The sequence below is a fragment of the Phacochoerus africanus genome, chromosome 2 (genome assembly GCF_016906955.1).
Source record: "Phacochoerus africanus isolate WHEZ1 chromosome 2, ROS_Pafr_v1, whole genome shotgun sequence".
Lineage (NCBI taxonomy): Eukaryota > Metazoa > Chordata > Mammalia > Artiodactyla > Suidae > Phacochoerus > Phacochoerus africanus.
The window spans coordinates 264,097,170-264,121,267 of record NC_062545.1 but is presented as its reverse complement, the minus strand read 5'-3'; the positions used below and the strand labels follow the sequence as shown (position 1 = coordinate 264,121,267).

General features: G+C 44.3%; 1 protein-coding gene and 1 pseudogene across 1 annotated transcript in view; both read left to right on the top strand.

The window, feature by feature from the left end:
* Positions 1 to 24,098, top strand: part of TTLL11 (tubulin tyrosine ligase like 11) — a 255,043-nt gene that overhangs the window by 5,673 nt on the left and 225,272 nt on the right.
* LOC125121454 (40S ribosomal protein S23-like) lies at positions 62 to 15,239 on the top strand (annotated as a pseudogene).

Below are 24,098 nucleotides of genomic sequence, written 5' to 3'. Positions count from 1 at the left end.
TTAGGGAAAAGATACCATGGAGAATAGATGCCACTATTGTGGTGAGCTGCCCTCCTTGGAGATGCCGCTTGTGTACATGCTCCCGGTGGTGCCATGGACACCAGCTAACGTGAATGAGGGCGCTGAGAGATTTGACAGAGGGACCTTTGTTGATAATCGTTTGCATGAGCTCTGTCCCAAGATCTATTACAGCGTGAGCTCTTTGTTTCAGGGTGTCCAAATCACGTGTTGTTTTCTGAAATTTATCCAGCGTTTCTTCAGAGCACGTATATCCTTATTAAACCACCTTACTTATAACTTGTATACTGTCAGTTACCGTTTATGAAATAGCACATTATGTGCTGGGCATGATGTTATTACTGAGTGCTCTAGGCTCCATCAAACTCGCAGAGAATATTTGCTATGGTTTATTTCATTTAATCCTCACAGCGAGGATTGAGAGGTTGAGAGGAGGTTAGTTCAGGACTAGCCCAAGGTCACACAGGTAGCAAGTGACTGAGCCATCCAGGGCCTGTGCTCGTGGCCAGTATATACTCCTCTACTGTCTTCTTTGCTGATCCTTTGCTAAAATTCACCCTGCAAGGAATTTTTCTCTATTATTTTTGTTACTATTATTATTCCCAGATAACAATTGAAGGAGCAGAACTGGGCACAGCAAGTAAGTGGGAGAGTCAGGGTTCAAACAGTGGTCTGGTTCCCAGCCCACTTTGCAGTGTGTTTTATAACCTCCAGTTCCTACTGCTCCCGTTCCTCATCTGACTCATAACTCAGATGACAGTGGAGTCGCTCAGACCAGGAGGGCGATACCGCAAATAGGACTTAAAATAAAACACACTGAAATAGATCCTGCCTGGCAGAGGGAGCATTTGGTTCCCACACCTTCCAAATCCTATCTCATTGCTGCCCACAAGGGAGAAGAGATTCTGGTGCATTCGACTAGCCGAGTGGCCCTGCTCCTCCGTGACATGTGAGCCTGCTGCATGAGCCTGTGTCTCAGATTCTCTGTGGTAGAAGGTGGATTATAAAATGAAAAATTGGATAGTTTAACCTTCCCTCCCTTTCTCATTTTAACCATAGTCATTGCGATTTACTTTCCATTTTTTGGAAACAGCATTACATTTTTTTTTTTTTTTTGGTCTTTTTGCCTTTGCTAGGGCTGCTCCCATGGCATATGGAGGTTCCCAGGCTAGGGGTCTAATCGGAGCTGTAGCCACTGGCCTACACCAGAGCCACAGCAATGTGGGATCCGAGCCGAGTCTGTGACCTACACCACAGCTCACGGCAACGCCGGATCCTTAACCCACTGAGCAAGGTCAGGGATCGAACCCTCATGGTTCCTAGTTGGATTCATTAACCACTGCGCCACGACGGGAACTCCCAGCATTACATTTAAGAATGGTTTATATATTACTCCATCAAATGTTCTTCTTCAGACATGTTATTTTAATGCCTAGTCCAGTAGAATTTTGCCCTTGCGAGTTAGGCTTGTCACCCCATAAAAAAAAAATCACAATTCACTACCACTGATATTTAAGCAATACAATATGTAGATCTCCACTAATGCTTCACAGAGTCCTTTAAAAGAAGGTCAATTCCAGTTAAAATTTTGGATTTTTAGCAGGTGTTATTGTTAGGACAGTTTTCTGTGTTATATAAACATGCTCTCTATTGTAAGTAGCTTCAATATAGGTAGGATTCTGGATTCTGAAGTTGAATGCAAAAATTTAATCATCCATTTAAAAAAAAATCTATTCCTTGAAAAGAACATATTGTAAAGTGTTGTGGTGAGGAGCAGTCAACTGGCTAAGGAACCGACCTTGTCTCTGCAAGGATGTGGGTTTGATCCCTGGCCTGGCTTATAGGGTTAAGGATCCAGCGTTGCCACAAGCCGCAATGTAGTTTGCAGATGCGGCTCAGATCTGGTGTTGCTGTGGCTGTGGCTTTTCTGGTGTCTGCAGCTCTGATTTGACCCCTAGCCCAGGAACTTCCATATGCTGCAGGTGTGGCTGTTTAAAAGAAAATAAATAAAGAAAGAAAGGATTGGCCACTCTTTAAGTGCCTTCTCTACAGGGAAAGTGTGTCCTGGAGCTAGCATGGACTTTGAATTCAGACAGATGAGTAAAAAATCCTTGCCACTAACTACTTCTGTAACCAGTTGGGCACTGCCTACAAAACCACTCTGAACGCCAGTTCTTCAGGTGTGTCAGTGGGCCAGTGATGCCTGTCTTGCAGAATTCTTGTGAGATTAAATGAGATGATGTCTGTAAGTTGCCTTAGCCCGATGCTTGGCACACTGTCTGAATTCGGCTAATGTCACTTCTCTATAACTACCTTTCTCTTGGGTGGTTATAGACATTGGATTTGATCTTTTTTTTTTTTTAAAAAAAACAAAACAGAAAACAGGTATTATAGAATTTCATCTGGATATGTAGGTTACTGGTTAAACAGACATGACCAGCTCATTTGTTAAATGTTCCAAATATGGAGTTCCCGTCGTGGCGCAGTGGTTAACAAATCCGACTAGGAACCATGAGGTTGCGGATTCGGTCCCTGCCCTTGCTCAGTGGGTTGACGATCCGGCGTTGCCGTGAGCTGTGGTGTAGGTTGCAGACGCGGCTCGGATCCCGCGTTGCTGTGGCTCTGGCATAAGCCGGTGGCTACAGCTCCGATTCACCCCCTAGCCTGGGAACCTCCATATGCCGAGGGAGCGGCCCAAGAAATAGCAACAACAACAACAACAAAAAAGACAAAAAGACAAAAAAAATAAATAAAATCAATTATACTTTTAAGGTTTAACTGAATTTTTAAAAGCCTCCATTCTGGCCCTGGTACCTGTGTTATAAACTCTGTTATATTAACCATGGGAAATTTATTAGCTATTATCTGGCTTTTATCTAGCTGATGTTAGCTGGAGTGACATCAGTACTTAACTTTTGTGTTCATAAGGCTAATAAGGAGACCTGAACTGAGGTTGTTGGAGGGGAATGTAGCCATTAGCTGTGTAGAAGAGAAACCAATTCCCTGGAATGATTTCTTTACTCCTTACTTTCAGCCCCAAGCAGCCCTCCCCAACTGACCTGGAAAGACAGTACCAGGCATGGGTTTGGATCTTGGCTCTGGGACCCCGGACACATCCCTTTACCTCTCTGAGCCAATGCTTCCTTCATCTCTAAGAATGAGCATAACATAACATGGTAGGCTTGTGAGAATTAATTCCGAAAGACTTTAAAGTGCCTAGAGCTCTAAAGTAAGAATACCTGTTGGTTTGGCTTTCCCTCTGATGAATCTCTATGACATCTTAATTACAATCGATAATAGAAAATTGATGGTGTGAACAGGCAAATAACCTTGCTGTTCCTTTAATTAGTTTTGAATCCTCCTTTCCATGTGGTTGCTCCTCTGCAGCCCAGTCATTCCGTGAGATTCCTCCACGAAGGCTGGTGTTTGCCCGAGAGGACAGCGGTCCCCTTTCTCTATTCCAGATAGACCAGCATTTTCCTTCCATCTCCCATCAAGTCGGGTCCTGCCTTAACAGCTGCCCCGACTGCTATTTGTGTACATGTTTGTTTCTCTGGGTGTTTTGGAACCATTATCTAGTAATTTCTATAAATGCTTCCTAAGTCCTAGCAAGCATTGCCGGCGGCTCTGTCTCTTCCCCATCTGCTTCTGTGTCATCTGAGTCAAACCTTCACATCCTTGATGGAGCCAGAAGAATAAGGGCAGTTAGTCTCCTGTGCTGTCATCCCTAAGTATAACTTTACGTTTCAGAGAAGTCCCTCTGTCCCTCTGCCTAGAACTCTTATGAAGGCTGTTTTCAAATTTTATTCTTTATGGTCACAGGGAGATTTTATTTCTCTGTGTGTGAGAACCATGGTTATTAGAATTTTAAAAAGCAACCGTGTAAAAATTTCTGGACGTATTAGATTATTTGCAGATAGCTTTTGTTTAAATTCCGAAAGCAATATGAGCTTATGAAAATTTATACCATTCCCAAATATATAAAATAAAACCCTGGAGTTCCCGTTATGGCTCGGTGGTTAATGAAACCGACTAGTAACCATGAGGTTGCAGGTTCGATCCCTGGCCTTGCTCAGTGGGTTAAGGATCTGGCATTGCCGTGAGCTGTGGTGTAGGTCGCAGGTGTGGCTTGGACCCTGTGTTTCTGTGGCTGTGGTGTAGGCTGGCGGTTACAACTCCGATTCAACCCCTAGCCTGGGAACCTCCATATACTGAGGGTGTGGCCCTAAAAAAAAAAAAAGACAAAATAAAAATAAAACCCCAAAGTTCCCCCTTCCCCCTCCCCATTCGCTACCCTTTCCCTCCCCTATTCTAATTCTTCTTACGGTAACACCAAGATTACAGTTTGGTTGGGCATCTTTCCGGATTTTTTAAAATTATTCCTGTATCAAAATCACTAAATTGTGCCATTGCAACAAGCAACCACAAAACACCAGTGGCTCACTACAACAACAGTTTCTTTCTTGCTCACACTTGTGGGTTTGATGTGGGTCAGTGGGGGTGAAGGGACAAGGGGCTCCCATTGTCTTGGTTATTCAGAGGACCAGGCTTCAAGTTCAGCACTTGCTTTGGTGAGTCACTGAGAGGAAGGGAGCATGATAAATTCTGCGCTGGCTTTTAAGACTTCAACCCAGAAGGGATTCTGCTCACATTTCATTTGTCAAAGCAAGATACGTGGCTTGGTGGACTTCAGAGGGACTGGCACGTACCATCCTCCCATGAGAGTGTGAAGGAGAATCAGAGCTTCCTGCTAATGACCACCAACCGTAGATCATAGGTAGAGACACATGAGCTACAGATATGGTATATAAGACTAATGGAAACAATTTTAAGTGCTGCCCTTATACAATATATATGATACTTCGCAACTGCTTCTTAGAGCTTTCTCTGTTAGTACATTCAGATTCATTTCATTTAAAATAACAACCTGGGAGTTCCCGTCGTGGCACAGTGGTTAACGAATCCGACTAGGAACCATGAGATTGCAGGTTCGATCCCTGGCCTTGCTCAGTGGGTTAAGGATCCGGCGTTGCCCTGAGCTGTGGTGTAGGTCGCAGACGCAGCTCAGATCCCGAGTTGCTGTGGCTCTGGCGTAGGCTGGCAGCTACAGCTCCGATTAGACCCCTAGCCTGGGAACCTCCGTATGCCGTGGGAGTGGCCCAAGAAATGGCAAAAAGACAAAAAATAAATAAATAAATAAATAATAAAAATAAAATAAAATAACAACCTGAGAGTCCAGTTGATGGATGTACCACCATAAAATTTATTGATAGTTGTTTCCATAATTTTGGTTCGCTATTACTAACAATGGTACAGTAAACCTCACTGTTCAGACATTAAGTATTGTGCAAATGCATCTGTAGGGTAAATTTCTGAACTGTTGGGTCAAAGGGCATGTGCATTTGTATTTTGATAGCTACTGTTGTGTTGCCACCAGCGATGTTTGAAAGTGCTTGGCCTCTCATATCAACCTCCTCTCCCCCAATACTGTGTCTTGTTAATCTTCTAAATCTTTGCCGCACAGATGGGTAAAGATAATGTCCTTGTACTTTACATTTTTGTGATTGTCATCAGGGTTGGGCTTTTTGTATAAATTTTTTATCATGTGTACTGCTTCTTTTGTGAAATGCCTAAATGTATTTTTTTGTTTATCTTTTGGGTTGTTTATTTTATATTTTGCTTGTTTATGTTTTTCTTATGGTTTGTAAATATTATGGGTAGTTACTTTTTGTCTCATTCATGTTGTAAATCCTTTTCCTCTGTTGATTATTTAAACATCCAATAATCATTTGCCTGGCATGATCTACATTATTATAATTTAAAACATTTTTTTTTTTGCTATTCACTAACAGCAATCCTTACTATTGACTTGTTAGCTTAAGAGGGCAGAAGCAGCACATGCTTCTATCCTCAGCTGCTCTTAAATTTCTAGAGTATCAACAGGCAGTGTGGAGAGCCTTAGGCTAAGTCTTACATTTCTAGGAGCTAGATATTTTTTGAGGCATTTTCACATGCATCTATCTAAGTTGCCTTTTACTTTGTGCCCTAAGTGTGGTGGACCTCATTATTTCTATTTTACAGATGTCAGTATGGTACAGAGTTAGATTTGGGTTTGAATCTCACCACTCTTAGTTCTGTCACACGGGGCATCATGCTGCTTGTTTCGCAGGCTTGCTGTCCCGTATTAACATATGTGTCCTGTCTTTCAGAGTCAGTATGCAGTATGCATATGGTCTGTTTCAACTCTCCCACGCTTCAGAGGTGTTAGTGACACACAGCTCAGAACTCAAGGGCAGTCTCCTGGCTCTCAGGCCGTGTGTCGGTCCAGTGGACTGTACTATCTCCCTAGGGAGAGCATGCTTTCTTGGGTCCTTAGAAGTAAGACCACCAGAAATTAGTGTTTACTGAAGTCATTCAGTGCAGGACTGGACTTTGAGCTGGGCTGTTAGTTTTATTTAAAAAGCACACTTATCACCTACCTAAATAATGCTTGTACATTGTTTAAGGTATTAAAAATTTGCAAAAAATAGAAAAAAAACCCGCATGTATAAACCCACGACTAAGATGCAGTGACTATTTTTACTTTGAAGGATTTAATTCTAGTATTGCTTCTAGGCATAAGTATTTATATTTTACAGGGCTGATCAAATTATGTTAATTTTTTACAAAGCTGATATAATTTTATCATGTTAGTGTTAATACCCACATTGTAATTTAAACATTTTCCACACTGTACAAACTTTTCGTAAGTGTCATTTTATTTTATTTTTTTTTGGCCGCACCCAAGGCATGTGGAAATTCCTGGGTCAGGTATCAAACCTGCACCACAGCAGAGACCTGAGCCACATCAGTGGCAGCACCGGAACCTTAACTTGCTTCACCACAAGGGAACTCCTCATAAATGTCATTTTAATTGCTGTGAAATATCTCATTCAGTGAAATCTGTATCATTATTTATTTTCATACTATTAAATGTTTAGATAGATTCCTCTATGAGGAAAAAATTCTAGTGTTATTTTTTTCCCTGTATTTCACATTGTTTTAAGAGAACTGTCCAGAAATGAAAAATTGGGTTAAAGGTCATAAACATTTTAAGGCTTTTGGAATGTATTGCCAAATTGCTTTCCAAAAAAAACTCAGCAGTGTGTGAGAATTCCCATAAGTGCTTGTTTTTGAAGACTATAATGACAGACATTGGGGAAGAGAATGGAATAAATGAATCTTCCCCCTCTGTTTACCAAATCTAATTCTAATAATCAGTGCCTAGCTCAAAGCAGGGCATTTTGGCCTGGCCATTTTAGTGTGGTCATGGCATCTGAATTGAAATAGCCATATCAAAATATAAAGCCACTTTTTAATTATCAAAGAATATATTCCACGGACATGGCTGACGCTCTACCCTCATCCACCCTCTCCCTGCATCTGATTCCTTATCCCATCCCTGTTCTTCTCCCATGGTAAGGCTTGAGCATTTCACATGCAGTTGGGCAAAGAAATTCCTCAAGTCTCAATAGGTTATTTCTTAGGTTTTGTCAAAAATATCTCTGGTGTGAAAAAAGGATACATTAAGAGCTGTGTTAAAGGAGTTCCTATTGTGGCTCAGTGGAAACGAAGCTGACTAGCATCCATGAGGACGCAGGTTCGATCCCTGGCCTCACTCAGTGGGTTAAGGATCCGGTGTTGTCATGACCTGTGGTGTAGGTTGCAGAAGCAGCTGAGATCTAGCACTGCTATGGCTGTGGCGTAGGCTGGCAGCCACAGCTCTGATTCAACCCCTAGCCTGGGAATCTCCATATGCAGCAGGCATGGCTCTAAAAAGACAAAAAAAAAAAAAAAAGTTGTGTTACAATGTCACCATTAGCCATTAGGGAAATGAAAATCCAAAACCATAAGGAAGTTTCATTTTATATTCACTAGGATGTCTACAATTAAAAAAAAAGATAGTAAATGTTGGCAAGAATGTGGAGAAATTGAAACATTCATACCCTTCTGGTGGGAAAGTAAAATGGTGCAGCCATTTGAAAAACAGTTTGGCAATTCTTCAAAATGTTAAACATGGAATTCCCATATGCCAGCAGTTCACTCCTAGACAGACACCTGAGAGAAATGAAAACATATGTCCTCAAAAAAAGCTTGTGCGCCAATGTTCATAGCAGCATAGTCACAAAGAGTGGGAACAACCAAAGGTCCATCACCTGGAGGATAAATAAAATGTGAAATATCCGTTCAGTGGAATAGTATTTGGCCATAAAAAGGAATGAAATACAGATAAATGCTACAACATGGGTGAGCCTTATAAACATGTTATGTTAGGTGAAAGAAGCCAGTCACAAAAGCCATATACTATCTGATTCCATTTATATGAACAGTTGAGAGTAGGGAAATCTATAGAGACACAAAGATTAGTGGTTGCTTGGAACTGGGGTTGAGGAAGGCTTTGTTGGGAGCAGTGGGGAGTGACTAGTGACTGCTAGTGGGTATAGGCTTGCTTTTTGGGGTGATGAACATGTCCTCAATTGTGATGGTTGCACACCTATGACTGTACTAAAAAATACTGAATTGTTCAATTTAAATGGGTAAATTGTATGGTCTGAATTATATTTCAATAAAGCTGTTGAAAAAAAAAATGCCATAAGCTTATCCAGTTCTCATCATTGAACAGTGCTTTTCTCCTGGGTAGTAACTGGAAATATGCTTCAGGAACTCAAGTCAGTTAAGTGCCCTCATTGTTAATTCTGTGTTGCAGTATAGCCTGTCAGTGGTACACGGACTCCTTGGACACCTGTATCTCATGCAATAAAGTGGAAACTGTAATGGGACCCCAAACTTTCTTTCCTCTTTTTTTTTTTGTCTTTTTAGGGCTGCATTGGAGGCATATGGAAGTTCCCAGGCTAGGGGTGGAATTGGAGCTGTAGCCTCAGGCCTATGCCACAGCCACAGCAACGCCAGATCCAGGCCGTGTCTCTGACCTACACCACAGCTCACGGCAATGCCGGATCCTCAACCTACTGAGCAAGGCCAAGGATCGAACCTGTGTCCTTGTGGATACTAAGTCAGATTTGTTTCTGCTAACAGAGTTTCCATCTGTTTCATGATGGAAACTCCCCAAACTTTCATCATAAGAGTGAGTTTTAGTTTTTTGAGTGAGGAATTCAAACATTTGCTTGAAGAATAAAGTTTGGGTTCCTTATAGAGGTTCCATAGTAAGCCATCCAGTGATGCATTTGGCCTGGTGGTTGAAAGCATGGCCTTTGGAGCCACACAGACCTGGGAAAATTTTACTCTGAGCAAAATTTCTCTATCTGTAGGATAGGCTTAATACAGCTGGACCTCATGGAGTTGTTTGTGGCCAGAATAAAAAGATATAATCATGTAAAATACTTTGCCTGGTATACCTGGCACAGTTGAATATTTTTTATTAACATTTGGCCCTAAGCTTCTCTAGACTCACTCCAAAAATACCATGTCTTGAACTTTTTTATCTACTACCAACACCACACTGCATGTGGTTCTCCTGAGTCTTCATGCTGTGCTATTCTTCTTTACCTTTATTCAAGTTTTTCCTTTTCCTTAGAATGTTCCTTTCATTTCTTTGGCTAACTCTTACACATTCTTCAAGAATTGGCTCATGATTTCTCTTTCCCATGAACCTTCCCTAACTCTCACACACACCCCAGTTCTAGGCTAAGTACCCTCCTTTGGTCACTGATAGTATTTTATATGGATCTCGATTTGGGTAATTTTTCCAAAGAAGCAACTTTAGGTTTATTGGTCATCTCCACTGTATTTTTGTTTTCTACTTTATGGATTCCTGCTGTTTATTTCTTCAACTTTTTGAAGTTTATTCTATTATTCTTTTTCTGACCTTAAGTTGGATGCTTAGCCTATCATCTTTTCTAATAAAAGCATTCAAGACTACAAACTTGCTTCTAAGTGTTGCTCTAGCTGCACCCACAAGTTTTGCTATGTAGCTTTTTTTAAAATCAACTTTTAGTTCTATATATTTTAAGTTTTCGTGAAAAATTTTTCTTTGACCCATGGGTTATTTGAATTGTGGCTTTTTAGAGTTTCCAAACATATGAGGTTACTACTTATCATTTTTATTATTAACAATATCAGTGTGATTAAAGGATGTTCTTTGTTCACTTCTTTCTTTTCGCCTCTCCTTTTACCCTCCATCCTTACTTTTTTGTTTTCCTTTGTTTTTGCTTGCTTTGTAGTCTAATACATGGTCATGTTCTCTGCTTGAAAAGAGTGTATATTCTCTAGTTATTGAATGCAGTGTTTTACATATGTACATTAGATTAGCTTGTAGATTAACTGTACAAATTTTGTAGCCCTAATTTGTCTGACCTATTAATTACTTGAAGAGTTATATTTCACTATATGATATGGATTTTATATCTTTTTTTTTTGTCTTTTGTCTTTGTTGTTGTTGTTGTTGCTATTTCTTGGGCCGCTCCCGCGGCATATGGAGGTTCCCAGGCTAGGGGTCCAATCGGAGCTGTAGCCACTGGCCTACGGCAGAGCCACAGCAATGCAGGATCTGAGCTGCGTCTGCAACCTACACCACAGCTCACGGCCACGCCGGATTGTTAACCCACTGAGCAAGGGCAGGGACAGAACCCGCAACCTCATGGTTCCTAGTCGGATTCATTAACCACTGCGCCACGACGGGAACTCCCAGGATTTCATATCTTTTTAAGTTGATTTTTTTTCTTTTCCCATTTCACCCCATACTAGTCTGGAAGTTTAACATTCTGTTTTTATTCTTTTAATAGTTACCCTGAAAATTTAATATGTGTATAATTTCACAAAGTCTAAAGTTAATATCTTTACTCTCCTCTTAACAACAGAAGGATCTTAGGATGTTTTCATTTTGGATGCATCCATCCTGACTTATATGCTTTTGTTGTCCAGTATTTTACTTTTATCTTACTTTATCCTTTTTAACTTCACAAATTAGACATTATTATTATTTTATATCATCTTAATGCATTTTATATTTGCTCACATGTTTACCATTTTCTTTGTTCTTGATTCTATGTTACTACTCAGACCTTTCTTCTGGGATTATTTTCTTTCTCCTGGAAGTCATCTTTTAGAAGTTCCTTTGGTGTGGGACTATTTGTAATAGGCAATCAGTTTTTATTTGTCCAATATCACCTTCCTTTTGCCCTTACTCTTGAAAGACAGTGTTTAGAGTTCCCCTTGTGGCGCAGCAGAAACAAATCCCACCAGTGTCCATGAGGACGTGGGTTCGACCCCTGGCCTTGCTCAGTGGGTTGGGAATCCAGTGTTGCTGTGAGCTGTGGTGTAGGTCACAGGTGCGGGCTTGGATTCCACATTGCTATGGCACTGGTGTAGGCCGGCGGCTACAGCTCCGATTTGACCCCTAGCCTGGGAACCTCCATATGCCTCAAGTACTGCCCTAAAAAGCCAAAAAAAAAAGACAAAGGAAAGAAAGTGTGCTGCACAGTCAGTGCTAGGTTGATAGGTACATGATCTCTCAGCTCTTTGAGAATATGCCACTGTTTGCTACCATTTTAGCTGTTGAGGGGTCAGATCTCAGACTGCTTTTTTCTTTTGCCCATAAAAATGTTGTCATTTTTCTGGTTGCTTTTACAATCCTCTCTTTGTCTCAGATGACTCACTGTCATCATGACTTCCCAGGGGAAGATTTCTTTTCTTTTTTTTAGGACTGTGCCCAAGGCATATGAAGGTCCCAGGCTAGGGGTCGAATTGGAGCTGTAGCTATTGACCTATGCCACAGTCACAGCAATGTCAGATCTGAGCCATGTCTGTGATCTACACCACAGCTCATGGCAACGCTGGATCCTTAACCCATTGAGTGAGGCCAGGGATCAAAACTGAGTCCTCATGGATACTAGTGGGGTTTGTTAACCATTGAGCCATGATGGGAACTCCAAGGATTTCTTTTTCTTTATTCTGCTTGGGATTTGTTGAGATTCTTGTCTCGGAGGTTTGTTATCTTTTATTAATTCTGAAAAATTCTCATCTATTTTCTCTTCCAGTATTGTCTCTCACCCAGTTTTTTTCTTTCTCCCTGGACTTCAGAGTTAGATGTTTGTTAGATCTTTTTTGATAGTAAGTTCATGTTCCTTGGAACTTTAATCTCTGGTAATTCTTTGCGGCTTGTGGTTAAAGTGAGGATTTTCATCTTTTGCAGATGCCTCAGAGGGCTCTCGCTAACCCAGAATACTCTAAACTAAAGTTTAGGGAGTTCCCATTGTGGCTCGGTGGGTTAAGAACACGACATAGTGTCCATGAAGATGCAGGTTCAATCCCTGGCCTTGCTCAGCGGGTTAAAGATCCAGTGTTGCCTCAGGCTGTGGTGTAGGTCACAGATTTGGCTTGGATCTGATGTTGCTGTGGCTGTGGTGTAGGCTGGCAGCTGCAGTTCCAATTCAACCCTAAGCTTGGGAACTTCCATATGCCATAGATGCAACTGTAAAAAGGAAAAAAAATAAAGAAAAACAAGAAGGAAAGAAAAGCAAGCAAGCAAGCCAGCCAGCCAGCCTAAAGTGTAGGTCTTAGGCTTTTTAGGTTGGAGTCGGACCCCAGACTTGCATCATGAAAGTGTTCTGGTGGTACTCTGGGCGGAGACTTCTCTTTCTGTTTGACTGCCCTGGCCGCAGCCAAGACAATGCAGGTTTTCTTCTAGCTCACCCTCTGAGCATCTGGCCTTGCAGACTCTGGCTTCATAGGGGAGTTTCCAATGTGACACTTGCCTTGCCAGCAGACATCCAGGGGCCAGACCAACCCGCAAAGGTTAGACCATTGTCCATGTACAGGGAAAAAGATAACTACATTTACCCCCCCCCTTTTTTTTTGCCATTTCTTTAGCCACTCCCGTGGCATATGGAGGTTCCCAGGCTAGGGGTCGAATCGGAGCTGTAGCTGTTGGTCACTTAGGACTGTATGTATGACTTTTCCATTAGAATGTGTGGAATTATTTCTAGGAAGTACAGTGAAATGAAGCATGCGGGATCCGAGCCGAGTCTGCGATCTACACCACAGCTAACGGCAACGTGGGATCCTTAACCCACTGAGCAAGGCCAGGGATTGAACCTGCAACCTCATGGTTCCTAGTTGGATTCGTTAACCACTGAGCCACAACGGGAACTCCACACTTACCCTTTAAAAAGGTCCTCCGGCTGCCCCACAGAGAATGGATTGGAGTTCCAGCGGGGAGGCAGGGGCAAGTTTAAATGCTATTGTAGACCCCAGAGAAGAGAAGGTACTGCCTGGGACAGGATGGTGCTGGGTGGGGAAGGTTATTGATTAAGATGGTCTGTCTCTTTCCCTAGACTGTAAGGTATTCAGTAGCAGGGAGCTTGGCTTATTCATCTTTGCATCCTTCATGTCTGGCATAGAGGAGGCATTCAGCAAATGTTAATGGAATTGAACTGTGTAATCACCAATGTTTCTAGTGCTATTTTTTGGGACTACTTTCAAAGCGACTATTTCCTTTAAAGGGAAATGACATAAAGGCATTCCAGGCAATAAACCCATCCTGTCTCTGGCATTGTGAAGCCCAAGCCAGAAATAGAGAGCCAGCTGTTTGTAAGCCCTGGCAAGCCTTAGATTTTGGCTGGGTTTACTTTCCATGATAGCATAGCTTTCTTTAGCCTTTAACTTGTCCCTTTCTTAAGGGAGCTCAAGCTAGTATTTGAAGCTACCTCCACAAAGCCTTACCATCTTAGTGGATTTTTATGCCATCTTCTCTCTAGGCAGGTTGCAAAGAGGCTCCTCTAATGGTATGTTTGTTATAACTGTGGAAACTTCTGACTCCTCAGGCACTCTTTTCAGGAAAAAATGTTCTGTGTCTAGGGAACAGAAAGAGAGGCAAAGTGTCCCCTCTGGGTGACGTTTTGATAAGCTTCAGCTGGTCACTTAGGACTGTATGTATGACTTTTCCATTAGAATGTGTAGAATTATTTCTAGGAAGTACAGTGAAATGAAGCATGCATATATGATTTTAAATTCTGAGGCCTTGAAGATCTTCATTGAAACAAACCTGTGCTGAATGTCTCCTGAGCCCCACGCCCTGTGCAAGACCCTGGCAATAAAAAAAACAGTCAGACACCGTCCCTGTCCTTGAACCAGGATCAGTACTGGCCCATACTGTCCCTTTGTGTAAATTAGAAAAATGTGCCCCGTCCTCAAGGAACAGATATTAAGTCAGTCCATATATTATTTCCATTTCAACAACAAACTTGTTACAGCCAATGGATTATTAAGGACAAATGAATATTAGTTGTTAAATAATATTTACATGGTGTCATAATGAAGTACTTATGGATTTAAACTTGGAATTCAGAAGTATTCTGGCCCAGTAAACAAACATCAGACGATTGAACTACAATATGAAACTTCAGATTTAATTATGCGCTAATACTAATTAAGGATTTTTTTTTCAGTTGAAAGTAGTCGCCAATCATACATCGGATATAAAAGCAGATCCTATTTAGAAATAGTCTGTTTTAGGTGTTATTAGATCAACACAGTCTTGATAATACAGTTTGTCAAAGGGGGAACAATATATATTGTCTTGTAAAAGTGAGACACTTGACAACCACATGCCAGAAAATTCTCATCGTAAATGTAAAATGGCCCAAACCAAAGCACTGATGATGTTTGTTTACCAAACCAGGGTATTTCTGAATTCCCAGTTTAAATCAACAAGTGCTTTTATTATGATAATATGTAAACGTTAGAACTAATACTTGTTGTCGGCTCAGACCTGTGGTGCCGGCAGGATAGGCAAGTGTCTCGGTCTTCGTACTGCCAGGAAGCTCCATAGCCCCGTAGCCACCGACGGGACCAAAAGTGGCACGATAAATACAAGAAAGCCCATTTGGGCACAAGCCCTGAAGGCCAACCCTTTTGGAGGCTCTTCTCATGCCAAGGAAATTGTGCTTGAAAAAGTAGGGGTTGAAGCCAAACAGCCAAATTCTGCCATCAGGAAGTGTGTCAGGGTTCCGCTAATCAAGAATGGGAAAAAAATTTCAGCCTTTGTACCCAATGATGGTTGTTTGAACTTCATTGAGGAAAATGATGTCGTTCTGGTTGCTGGATTTGGTCGCAAAGGTCATGCTGTTGATGACATTCCCGGAGTCTGCTTTAAGGTTGTCCAAGTAGCCAGCGTCTCTCTTTTGGCCTTATACAAAGGCAAGGAGGACCGACCAAGATCATAAGTTTTGATGGTAAAAGCAGGATAGTAATAAATTTTCATACGCCAAAAAAAAGAACTAATACTGGTTGTCATCAATAATCCATTTGTTGTAGAGTCAAAAATATCATGATAAAATATGGAAAGTGCTCCAACTATTACAGATGCCTGCACGTGGACAGGATCACTGCACCCCATGTGTGACCTAAAAAGCCACATGTGGTGGCCTCGGGGGACCCAGCCTTGGGGCCGCAGACATAACTGATGATTCCAGTGCGAGGTTCTAAGAGTTCTACTAGCGTTATGCACACAATGTGCTGGAAGACAGAGGGAGGCCGGACGAGGGCAACCGGAGGTACTGGCAAAAGGCTGGTGTGTGGGAGAGGCAGTCAGGTGAGTAAGGTGCGTGGTCTTTGGGACGTATTTTGCCTGTTCGAAGCCTCTAAGCCTTTCTTTCTGAGTTCCTGCTACTTTCTGGATACGTGAGTTAGCTGAGTTCCCGATTGGTGAGTTGTTTCACTTTTTAGACGGACGCTGCTGATCTTCTCTCCTCCTGCCTATGTCTTCTGTGTTCATGTCTCTGCTCGCATAGCATGCATTGCTTTCTTTTGTGGCTGGTTAAATTTTCTTTCTTTCCCACCCGATTTTAAGTTCACCTGGCGCAAGGGCCATATCTGTCTTGTTTGTTACTGGGTCCTCACACTCCAGTGCACAATGCCTGGAATGCTGTGTAAAAAGCTTTTGATAGCTGTTGGTTGAAGTGATTTTTTCTCATTCACTCCTCAAACATTTCTTGAACCCTTATTTCATGCCATGGATGCCACTGAGCCCTGGACGCCATTGAGCACTGGGCGGTCAAAGAAACGACTCCTTCAGGTCCTTCCCATCAGGGAGCTTGCTCTTTGGTTACTACAATCCAGTGGGGGAGAAGTAGTGTTGGGGGGGGGGTACAGCTGACTCAGCTTCAGGGCTCGGCGAGGGCCTCTCAGAGCAGGGGCCTCTGAGCTGTGTCTGGAAGGAAGAGAGGGGCGAGCAAGGTTTTGGGGGGCGGAGGCAGGACAAGTATTCAGACAGGGCTCAGCAGGCACAGTGGCATGGTGGCAAGCCAGAGCACAGGGAACTGGGGGATGCAAACGTTTTACTCCATCTGGAAAACAGGATTTGAGAAGAGGAGAGTGAGGGATGCTGTGACCTGAGAGGTAGGCAGGAGCAGGGTCGTAGGACCTTATTAACAGGTTTGAATAGTACACTGAGAGCTGGGGAGCCACTGCAAGGATGTAAACAGGTGTGTGTGTGTGTGTGTGTGTGTGTGTGAGAGAGAGAGAGAGAGAGAGAGAGACAAAAGCCACATTTGTATGTTAGAGCCCCCTGCAGTGTGTGGACAGTGTATTTAGAGGGGGTGAACTGGAAGTAGGGAAAACCCCCCCTGAGGGCAGGGAGAGGTGCCTCCGGGTCAAGTCCAGCTTCTGGCGAGTGGCTGGGCAGGGTCAGCGCTGAGATGGCACTTTGTGAGGGGATGGCAGGGTAGGTGCATTAGCCCTCTCTGCAGAGTGACAACGGAAGTGCCTCTGTGCTTTACTGGGCCTCCCACCAGCCCCCTAAGGCGAGTCGGGTCTCTGTCCTTAGCCCCACTTTACAGATGAGGCAGCTGAGGCTGGGCTGAGACCCACGCCCAGGCCTTTGTGGATGCCGAGGCGCTCTCCTGTCCCCAGGACACAGGGCTGGGTGGGTGGCAGTGCGGGAAGAGGTGGCTTCTCCCCAGGGACTGCTATCCTTCTGAGCGGGCAGGGCCTCAGGCTGCCAGCCACCATCTGCTGTGTCCCCCTTAGAGCAACAGTGCCCCTTCTCTGAGCCCCTGAGGTGGAGACGGAGGCCCAGGAGGCAGCGGTCTTCACCAAAGCAGTGGGGGCAGATTCCGATCCTTGTGGCCTGGGTCTCACGCTGCTTTTAATAAAGGCCTCATGGCTTGATGGGCCATTAGGTAATCAATGATGTGTTTCAACCCCATTGAGGAGGAAGACGCAGAGTTAAACCAAATTCAGACCACGTCGAGATGAAAGAAGAAGAGCGGTTCTTCCCAAGCATCACTCTCCTCCTGCAGAGGGAGGGGAGGGTGCCAGTTAGAAGCTTCTGTATCAGTTTTCTTAGTACCTGTAGCAGTGCCCAGTGGAGATGGTGCTGTGCCCTTTGCAGGTGAGGAAGTGGATGCTGGGGACATGGCCACTTGGGGTGGTGCTGGGATCAGCCCTGGTCTGACCTCGTGGTGCCCGCTCCTTCCACTGCACCCTGAGCCTCCAGGGCAGCCTTCTCTCCACCAGACGACCAAGAATCTGTTTTTGAGCCAAGGACAAATAGCGTGGAGGTCGGCAGTCATGCACACCTGCACTGCGCCAAGCCGGAGCTCTTCTGTTTGCCCCTGGCCCTGGCACGTGCGACCGAGGGAGACTGGCGGGTCCTTGCCATGGGAGCCGGGTGTCGTTGGCCTTTCCATCACCCTCTCACTGCTCTCCCTTTTTTCTGTCCCTCCTTCTCTGCTATAGTGTCTGCCCTCCCGGAAGATAGTTCTGGATCCCTCCTGAGACCTTTGTGGATTAGTACAGAGCAAGTCTGTGGAGGATTTGTTGTAGTTCCTCCTCGCATTTAAATGGGTGACATCATGTGCAAGAGACGGAGGCATGGGGCGCCTCTGATGGGGCAACAGGCCGTGGGATCGGCGTGCTCATGATTCTCATCCCCACTCACATCCTGGCAAAGGATCCAAGGCCCTTAGAATCGCCCTCTGCTCCCCGGCCAGCCTCCACTCCGCTAGGCCTTCTCTCCCCCTAACCCTTGGCCTGGAAGAGCTTTGGTTGTCCCTGCACCCCCCGTCCCCACTCCCTGCCCACTGGATTTGGAGCCCCACTTCAATATCCAGTCAATTACGAGCCCCACCACGAAGCCTCACCCTCCCTGCAGAAGTGGCTGCTGCTTCTGGGTCCTCAGGAGAACAGAGGACCCTCTGGACATATGGATGTTCATGTGGATCCTGACTTGTTTATGGTGCTGAACCCTGAGCATTGGAGGACAGAGGTAGTGGTTGTGTGTGTGTGTGTTTTCTCCGCCTGGAAGAACATGAGAGTGTGTGCCAGTGCCAGCCTCAGTGGCAGAGGGGTAGAGACACAGACGTGAGGGAGTGAATCAGTCCCTTCTCTGTCTTGTTTCTGTCCTTCTGGCTCTTGGCAAGAAAGGCTGCTTTTATCTGGAGGTCATGTTGCTGGGCTTTCTCTGTCCAGTAGGGGGCTCTTGCCAACCTTCCCTGGGAGAAGACTGTCCCCTGCCCTGTCCCAACCCACCCTTCCTTTCCCCAGCCCCCGCTTCTGTCCTGACACCAGTGATAACTTATCATATGTCCTTTGCTCTGCACTGTCTCTGGCTTTGACTCAAATACTTGGCCGTGGGGAGCCAGGGGTTCTCCACTGCACAGGTAGGTTCTGTCCCCGTGGTCAGTGTATTCCTATCCCCTAGATCAGTGCCTGATGTTTGGAGGTGCTCGGTGATGGCTGTGAACACAAAGCAATCTCGGAGCCTAAAGCATCTGGCTTGGTCTTGGTCTTGATTTTCTTTATTCACTATGTGTATTTGTCAGACTAGGCCGAGATGCTGTAACAAGCAGCCCCAGATACATAGGTGCTCAACATAATGGCACCCTAGGCCTTGCCCTTATGACACCTTGTAGAGTTATTCAGTTTGGTAGGGTGACACTGAGGGCCTCATGGTTCTCCCACCTGTGGCCCTGCTGCCCCGTGGGGTCTCTGCATCTTCACCAGCCAGGTCACGGAAGAGGAAAGAGTGAGGGGGAGCACACAGGTCCCTTCTGCCCACGTCGCAGTCTCAGTGGGTGGAACTCAGGCACATGGTCACACTTAATCGTGGTCAAAGAAACCAGGGTGCACAGTTGTGGGAGAAACAGATTTTCTTCAGAAATTCTTGCATTAGGGGAAAAGAGACCTCAGTACACAACCGGGCTCTGTCCCACATACATTTAGGACAAGTGGGGATTGGTAGCCAAGGAGAAAGATGAGGGGACCTGGCTCAACCAATTTGATGGGATTCTTGCCGAAGGCAGGCCGGGTGATTGGATACCAAGATCGGAGATGAAGAATTTGATTTGCTATTGAGAGGGGTCAGATATCAAGGGTGGGCATTCTTGCTAAACTGACTTTAGCAGGATTCTTGCTAGAACTGGGCCATGCATAGAAGAACATAGGAGCCCAGAGGTCAAGGCCTAGTTGGGAAGATTGAAAGTTTGTCAAGGAGAGTCTGTCACTGGCAGGGAGACTGGGAAATGTCTAGATTTGTGTCCGGGAAGAAGAGGAACTGGATTTCGGTGAGCATCCTACAGTCTCTGCCACTGTGCAGTGTAGGGAAAAGGATGTGAGCTTTGTCAAATCCAGGTTGAAATCCAGTTCTGGTCTTTGCTAGCAGCGTTATTGAACTCATCCAAACGTTGATCCTTAGGTTCCTTAGCCGAGTAATGGGGGAGAGTAACCCCACCTTAGAGGAAGATTTAGGGGGAACGAAAGGAAAGCCCCAAAGGTACAGACGGGCGTCCGAAACACTGTGACTGTTATGACTCTGGTCCTTATCACCTTTACTATTACCATGTATCTCAATTTTATTGGTTGACTAGAAATTTAATGATATGCACATGACAAAAAATCGGCATAGGGTAAATGTATAACCACAAAAAAATACGTCTCTTCCCCATCACACTTTTATTTCCCTTTCTCAAAAGCAGCTGACATTCGCAGTTTCTTGATGTATGAATAACTTTTTAAAAATTTCCCTGATGCTTTCATATGATACCCTCTATTCTCTACCTTTTATTTAACAATATAACTTAGCTAATGCTTCCTATCAGTATATATTGATTCGCTGAATCATTTTTTCAGTGGCCGCATAACAGCTTGTCCCTTGTGGTATGAGGGACCTATCATGTCTTTAACTTTGTGCCCCACTGACATTGAACTCTTTTCGGGGCATTGCCACTCTTTGAAGCGGTCACGGCCATATCCATGTATATATGTCTCTGTGCACTTGGTGAGAACATCTGTAGGATGAAAATCTGGGGTCCATACCATGCATTTAGTTCTCTTCAAAAATGGGGTTTAAAATTTGGAGCGTTTTTCACTCTAGTAACTGCGGCAGAAAGGATTGGGAATTAAAGACTAGGCTTGTCATAAGAAGGTGCGATTAAAAAATACGTTGTTTCTTTATTTTTAAAAACTTCTTTAGGAGTTCCTGACTAGGAACCGTGAGGTTGCGGTTTTGATCTCTGGCCTTGCTCAGTGGGTTAAGGATCAGGCGATGACATGAGGTGTGGTGCGGGCTGCAGACATGGCTCGGATCCTGCGTTGCTGGGGCTGTGGTACAGGCTGGTAGCTGTAGTTCTGATTTGACCCCTAGCCTGGGAACTTCCATAGGCCACAGGTGTGGCCCTAAAAAGCAAACAAAACAAAACAAAAACAACTTTGCTAATACAGGCCCTCGTTCTCTCTTCCTGTGTTGCCTTGGATTCCAGACTTGGCAGCAGGAATATTTGGCAGATTTATAAACTGGTGCAAATGGGCTCCTAGCTTCAGAATGTGTTTTCCCACATAAACAAATTATCAACCAGCTTTATGAACCCTGCAACAGTTTAAAAAGTTGGAAAACAAAGTCCACTTTGGTTTTTGTTTGTTTTTGTGGCTGATTAGCAAACACCGTGGAGTGCTTTCTCTGTGTTAGAGACTTTATAGATGGTCTCATTTAATTCTCTCTCAAAATTTTTATTAGAGTATAGTTGATTTATAGCGTTGCGTCAATTTCTGCTGTACAGCATAGTGACCTCATCGTACATATATTACATTCTTTTTCTCATATCATCTGCCACATTTAATTCTTCTACACCTTTGAGGTGAAGAATATCATCTCTGTTTTCCAGCAAAGAAAGGGATAGATTCACAGCTTCAGTGACTTGCCCAAGGTTACGCAAGACCAATTGACCTCACAGCCTGCTGACTAAACCACTCGCCGGGCCTCTCTCCTTCTTCATCAGGGAATTCAGAACTTGCCAGCATGTCAAATAAGTTTTACTCACTGCATAAACAGCTGCTGCTTAGCAGTGCCTCTTAACGTTGCCGTGGCCTTGCTGAGCTTAGGAGAGAGAGAGGGTCTGTTATGGCCCCGAGCTTGGTGTCTGACGTGCTTAGAACTCACCTCATTAATCCAGCAGCTCTTGGGGGATAGTCCAGGGTACACGGGCAGCTCTGCTGGTTTCCACCTTTGAATTGTCTCAATCCTAAGGCAGCAGTGCTCTCTGCATGACCTTGGGCTCAGGCTCTGTGATTTGTGTCCCCTCCTGGGATCCTCCCCACACCCTTTCTCCAGCTTCTCTTCCTACTGTGCTTTCTGTCTCTTAGCAAAGGAAGGTCGCTGACAGCACATTGTAAATTGTACAGCATTATTATTACTAATGACCCACAGCCCCCGTCACCACCGCTCTGCTCCCCTAGTTCTCCAGCCTCTAAGCTGGTGTCACCACGCCCTGAAGTCTGCCCTTGTTTTTGGAACCTGGGTTCAATTCTTCCAGCTCCCAGGGAATCTATTGGCTATGAACAAAATTAGCATATAAAGCTCCCTCCCGGAGTTCCCGTTGTGGCTCAGCGGTAAAGAACCTGACTAGTATCCATGAGGATGTGGGCTCGATCCCTGGCCCCATTCAGTGGGTTAAGGATATGGTGTTGCCGTGAGCTTCGGAGTAGGTTTCAGACGAGGCTCGGATCTGGCCTTGCTGTGACTGTGGTGTAGGTCAGCAGCTGTAGCTCCAATTGGACCTCTAGCCTGGGAACCTCCATCTGCCCCATGTGCTGTGGGTGCGGCCCTAAAAGGCAAAAACAAAACAAAACAAAACAAAAAACCTCCCTCCCACCACGTTTTCAAACATCATATCCAGAGAACCACATTATAATTCAACATTGGGAAGGCCTTTTTTTTCCACAACATAGCTCAGAATTAGTGCTTTGTGCCTGTGAATCGCTTTTTAAAAAATTATTATTAATTTAATGTCTTTTTATTAACTGTTGTTTCCCTGTTAGCACCGTCCTTCTCTTTTGGGGCCATAAGTTCACCCTCGTTTTATTATTTATTAACAAGCACTTGTTAAGGGGCCGATTGAGTCAGACCACGGCCTCCATCATCTCACATACTCCTCAGAATAACTCTGTGGGGGGGGGGGGACGGGGTGAATTATTAGCCCCCTTTGCAGTTGAGTAAAATGAGGCTCAGAGGGGTCCATTAACTTGCCCATGTTTCATCCAGTAAGTGGTAGGTCTGGGATTTGAACCCAAGTGTTTGGATTCTAAATCCATAACCTCTCCCAGATGAAAGCCAACGCTTGCAGTCTCTTATTTACTTGCTGCTTCAGTTACTCTACTCAACTCCTTAATTAGTGATGACGCCAGACTAGCAGCATGTTACTGAGCCTTCCAGTGTGGGAATGGGTCTGGTGTTGACAGCAGTCACAAAATCTGTACCGAGAAGACGTTGCTTAAGTCCAGAATGAGAGACGGTAAAAATCCGCAGAAAATCTGCAAGAGAAGGGGAGCAGGGGACCATTTTTATTTGACTGGCTGACTGATTGATCTCTAGAGGGCTTTAATTTCCTTTTTGCCCATCTCTTTTCTTCTTGAATGGCTGCATTACTTCAAGGAGCACCAACCCGTTCTTAAAAATATCTAGGACATTGCTGTTAAGTCAGCTCCCAGTGTCTTGGGTTTTAGGTTTTAACACAGCGTATTCCAAACTTGTCTGAGCATGAGAAGCACCTGGGGCATTTGTTAAACTTTGATTTCCCAGTAGGGGTAGGACCTGGGGACTCTTTATTTTTTTTTTAACAAGCCCCCTTGGGCCAATTCTGCGCAGCCGAGCTGGGGAAACACTGAGTAGCGTGGCTGGGAATTAGGTCCTCCTGGTGGGCTGTTCCCTTTTGATTTGGAGCACAGCCGGTCATTGGATTACAGTGGAAGGAACATGAGTTCTGGAGTCAGAAAGCACGGGACTCAAAACCCCAGTCTGCCCAATGATAAATTGTGCCATCTCGGGCCCATGACTGAATGTTTGCAACATGAGGTGTCTGCTGCCGTCTTCTCTGCCTGGAAACAGGAAATTGTTTCCCTTTCTCTCCCACCTCTTCTTGGCTCCTTTGTCCTCTTGTGCTTCATCTCTCCAGTGCTTTCCCTGACGCCCCCCACACTGGCTCACTCATAATTATTTTTGTAATCATTTTTAAGTGTCTGGCGTTCCCCACTAGACGCTGAGGTGCATGGCAGCAGGAGCCATAACTCTGTTTAGTCCTTGTGAATATTATGTTTAGTATTTATCATTTTAGCATCGTGACTCATGTTTGTTATTGCATGCCCAGCCCCTAGCGAAGCGTGGTGTGAGTGATCTCTAAGCTCTGCTTCCCTCACCTGTAAAAATGGGCGAATACAGTCTCCCCCGGGGTATTGGGAGTGAGCATGAGAGCAGTTGGTAAACAGTAGGCATCTACTAAATGTTAGTTTTTGCCCTCCTTTGAAGCACCCACTCAGGAGTACTGGGTGGAATAGAATGATTATAACCGAGGCATTAAAGCTGCTGGACACCTGATTCTAAACAGTTTTTAGTATTCTTATTCTTAAGGTTTTAGAATTTAGTCTTCTTTCCTCTCCAAGTCCAAAGACTCTTACACCAGACTTTAAACTTTGTTCTGGTGACCCGTTGAGGTCTCTGATAGTTTTACCTGATTTCCTGTAGGTAGCGTTATCTTGAAGCTTTCTTTATTCAGTTCAGTGCCGAGAATGAAAATAGTATAATTGTAGATTGA